Genomic DNA, 5,259 nt, shown 5'->3' on the forward strand with positions numbered 1-5,259 from the left:
GCCAGTGTTAACCTGGTAAGACCTGTGAATAGAATTGGCTTTCCAAGACACAGAACAATGCTGCTTAAAAGCAATTTAACGATTAGTCATGGCAGATCTCACCAAGTTGGATGGAAAATAGATTTTACTTTTCTCCAAAGGAACTTGCAGTGAGAAGCACATACAGGCTACTATGCAGCAAAGTTACCAACTCCCCTTCAAAGTTTAATTACAGTTATTGGCATAATCAGCTTAGAATTGTTATTTCACCCACAAGTATGGTAAGAGCTGGAGAAGCAGGAGGCTTTGCATTTCCTACAGAATGTAAAGGCAGCTGCCAGCACAGCAAGACCGCTTCTACTGCACGATGCATAGACAAAAGACTAATGTACAAATAGCCTAAAACTGAATTCTGATTTCAAAATATTCACCAGCTACTTTATTTCCTTTGGTTATAAATTTGTTGCAGAATACCACATGCAATATAAAAGTACTTCATGGTAGTTTCTCCCCATCGCTTCTCTCTGAAAAAGTTATGTTAGCACACTTGTTTTTACAAGCTAGAGTCATGAACCACCCTAAGGTCCTTTGGACATCAAAAGCACATAATTCCTGTCTTATGTGTTGTCCAATGACCATTCAGTAGAGCTTCTCCTCGTTACTTTATTGAAAGCATTAGTGAGTTATAGTTTGTACTTACTAAATGGCAGCGTAATATTTGTACCCCTGTTTCTTTGGCTGTTTAGTCATTAGTGTACAATACAATAGTAGAGTTGGAAGGGACCTTGGAGGTCTTCTAGTCCAACCCCCTGCCTAGGCAGGAAACCCTATACCGTTTCAGACAAATAGCTATCCAACATCTTCTTAAAGACTTCCAGTGTTGGGGCATTCACAACTTCTGGAGGCAAGCTGTTCCACTGATTAATTGTTCTCACTGTCAGGAAATTTCTCCTCAGTTCTAAGTTGCTTCTCTCCTTGATTAGTTTCCACCCATTGCTTCTTGTTCTACCCTCAGGTGCTTTGGAGAATAGTTTGACTCCCTCTTCTTTGTGGCAACCTCTGAGATATTGGAATAATGCTATCATGTCTCCCCTAGTCCTTCTTTCTCTTAAGCTAAACATACCCAGTTCCTGCAACCGTTCTTCATATGTTTTAGTCTCCAGTCCCCTAATCATCTTTGTTGCTCTTCTCTGCACTCTTTCTAGAGTCTCCACATCTTTTTTACATCGTGGCGACCAGAACTGAATGCAGTATTCCAAGTGTGGCCTTACCAAGGCATTATAAAGTGGTATTAACACTTCACGTGATCTTGATTCTATCCCTCTGTTGATGCAGCCTAGAACTGTGTTGGCTTTTTTGGCAGCTGCTGCACACTGCTGGCTCATATTTAAATGGTTGTCCACTAGGACTCCAAGATCCCTTTCACAGTTACTACTACTGAGTAAGGTATCACCTATACTGTACCTGTGCATTCCGTTTTTGTTGCCTAAATGTAGAACCTTACTCTTTTCACCATTGAATTTCATTTTATTAGATAGTGCCCAATGTTCAAGTTTGTCAAGATCCTTCTGTATCTTAAGCCTATCTTCTGGAGTGTTGGCTATTCCTGCCAGCTTGGTATCATCTGCAAATTTGATGAGTTCCCCATTTATTCCCTCATCCAAATCATTGATGAAGATGTTGAAGAGTACTGGGCCTAAAACAGAGCCTTGGGGTACTCCACTGCATACTTCCCTCCATGTAGATGCAGTTCCATTGAGAACTACACGTTGAGTGCGGTTGGTCAGCCAGTTACCAATCCATCTGGTGGTGATGCTGTCTAACCCACATTCTTCTACTTTATCTAGTAGTAGGTTATGGTCTACCTTATCAAAAGCCTTACTGAAGTCCAAGTAAACTATATCAACGGCATTCCTCTGGTCCACTAATTTTGTCACATTATCAAAGAATGCAATAAGATTAGTCTGGCATGATCTGTTTTTGACAAATCCATGTTGGCTTTTGGCTATTACTTTGTTTGCTTCTAGGTGTTCGCAAATTCGTTGCTTGATTATTTTTTCCAGAATCTTTCCTGGTATTGAGGTTAGGCTGATAGGTCTGTAGTTTCCTGGATCTAATTTTTTCCCTTTTTTGAAGATGGGAACCACATCAGCTCTTTTCCAGTCCTCTGGTAGTTCCCCGGTGTTCCAGGATCTCTGAAAGATATAATTCAGTGGTTCTGAGATCTCGTCTGCTAGTTCCTTCAGAACTCTGGGGTGTAATCCATCCGGTCCTGGTGATTTGAACTCATCTAGGGTAGACAGGTGCTCACTTACCATTTTCTTCCCTATTTCAATTTGTGTTCCTAATTTTGTGGTGCTGCTTTTGATAGGTTGGACTGTTTTATCCCTTTGTGTAAAGACAGATGCAAAACATGAGTTAAATAGTTCTGCTTTCTCCCTGTTGCTTGTCACCTTCTTGCCACTTTCTCCTAGCAATGGACCAATTGTTTCCTTAACCTTTTTCTTGTTTTTAACATGTTGGAAGAAGCTTTTTTTGTTAATTTTTACTTTTGTGGCAAGCCTTTCTTCATTGTGAGCCTTAGCTTTCCTCACTTCATCTTTACAGGCTCGGGCTATTTGCTGATATTCTGCCTTAGTTATGTCCCCCTCCTTCCACTTTTTATACTTACTTTTTTTGTCTTTCAGTTTGTCAGATAGTTGTTTATGCAGCCATGCTGGTTTCTTTTGGGAGCTGTTGTTTTTCTTCTTCATTGGTATTGTGTTAGACTGGGCTTTTCTAATCTCATTTTTCAAAATTTCCCAAGCTTCTTGAGTTGTTTTCCCCTCGAGGATTCTCATCCATGGAATTTTTCCCAAGCTCTCTCTAAGTGTAATCCAAGATTTGTTGACAACAATCTCTAGATTTATTTTCTTTATAGATTTATGATGTTATTTTGTCTAGAGGTGAGGAATAGCTAGATATATGTAAATAAATACATTGTGAATACATAGCACCTATTTATAAACTATTTAATTTCCCCCCCTTTTTAGTATCTAGACATTACCAATTTGATTAAATTCAAACTTAGTTATTTTGTAACTTTTAACTTTAAAGATGCTAAAGTATAAACAGATCTTTAGCTTAGTCAGCACAGCACTTTTGCTTTTATATTAGTAATACTGCTCTATTATTTTTGATCCCTGTCTTTGCTTTCTGGAGCAAAACAATAGTTTGTAACGTTTTGTCAGAAAAGTGAAAAAATGGCATCTTCCTGGCTTAACTAGAAAACCTAATGAAACATTTAATTTTATCTATTACCGTATTTTTCTGAGTATAAGACGCACCTTTCCCTCCCTAAAAGAGGGTGAAAATTTGGGTGCGTCTTATACACTGAATGTAGACCCACCCACCCACCGGCCCCAACCCTTTGGCCTCTGCCTCCAAGCAATTTACCTCTTTGCAGCAAATGGGGACTTTGCGGAGGCTTCAATAAGCTATTGCAATCCCTGCAGCCTGTAACAGCTGATCATCGGGAGAAACTGAAAGTGAAACTTGCTGTTTGCTCCATGTGGCAAATTGCTGGGAGGCAGATTTTTTTTCTCTTGTGCTAATCAGGTTGTTTGCTGCAAGGAGGTAAGTCAACAACTATAAATGCCTATAGAATGTTCAAATTATTAGACTTATTTTTTAAAGACTGCTTTATTATTATTCTATACAACTTAACACAATGAAGAAGCTTTTTAAAATAAATGCTTGATCTGAAGAGTTTTGTGGAATTGTTTTAAAAAATGCTATTCTTTTAAATAGCAGAGAATAACTATACTTCCAGAATCAATTTTAACAGCATCTGTACAAGTATAGTCTGAAATATAACACTACAGACTGTGTATATTGTCTGTACTGTTTGTTGCAAGGAGGCAAATTGCTGAGAAGCAGAGGCACATATTTTTCCCTTGTTTTCCTCCCCAAAATCTAGGTGCGTCTTATATTCCGGAGCGTCTTATACTCCGAAAAATACTGTACATTCTGGAAGGTTTCTAAAGTCAAAGTTACAGCTAAAATATTTCTAAAAAATATTATCAAGGTATATAATTTTAAAAATAATAAAATAGAAATTTATCCTTAGTTTATCATTTTTCTTCTCCATGAAGATGACACTGCTCCTATATTTTAAAAGCGATCAATGGTTCTAAAATTTTTTGAGATACTTTCAACAAAACTGATAGAATCTAAATATATCCTGAATTTTTAACTATTCGATACAGAGAAAGGTTGCCATCAGTGGTGGGTTACGACTGGTATGCCCCGGTATAGGCATTCCGGTGCCTGCTGGGAGCACCAGATACCATTCCGGTATGGTGCTCCGGAGGGCCCACCCACCCGTCTGCGCTTCTTACCGGTATTTGAGCTGTTCAGGTTTTAAGTTGACATTAAAAATCAAAGGAGAGAGTAGATATCTTTGTTTAACACCCTTATAGACTGACAAATGTAGATTAAAAAGTTCATTGATCTTCATTATAGACCAGAGACCACATAGATTATTTAAATAACAGATATTTAAGTGAACATATAATGGAACATTTTAGTAACTAATGATACATTCCATTTGTAATTGACTGAATTTGTCATGACTTTGTTACAATAAATGCATAAAGAATTATAGCCTAATGAAATAATAAAAACTTTAATTCTGTTAATTTATTGGAAACCCATGCAATATGGTTTTGTATGTAACTTTGGACAAATGAAGTGGTGCCTGGATAAATTTATTACACTGTAGGTTCCATAAATAATATAAATACAAAGACATTATACACTCCAATAAATAAATTTATTATGTATTATAAATACAAATAAGACTAAACTATTTAAAGGCTGCTCCAACTGATGCTATATGCAAATATGTATCTGTAATAGTGTAGTTGGAAAAGAACACATTTATTTTGTGTGTCAAAGATTCCAATATTTATTTTTTCATTTTCTTTTTTAGAATAAACAGTTGGAACTATAGCATCTATTTTCCTACTGATTAAACTTGTTGATGAAAAAGAAAGGATTCTGGGATGAGGAATAGGTTTTATACAGGGATTTTTTAATTGAAAGAAGTAGATGTTATTAACAGATTAGCCTAGGGTAAAAACATAAGAGCAGAAAAATTGTCTACTTAAGACATTTGTGTGTGTATGTGTGCGTTTACACATAGTGTATAAAATGGATGTGTTCCCAACTAAATGGTTTAAAACTCTTTTTGGTGGTGTATTATTTGAAATTCATAGTGCCATTGTTTAATTTTGATTT

Source organism: Natrix helvetica, assembly GCF_964273705.1.
Source record: "Natrix helvetica genome assembly, chromosome: 7".
Lineage (NCBI taxonomy): Eukaryota > Metazoa > Chordata > Lepidosauria > Squamata > Natricidae > Natrix > Natrix helvetica.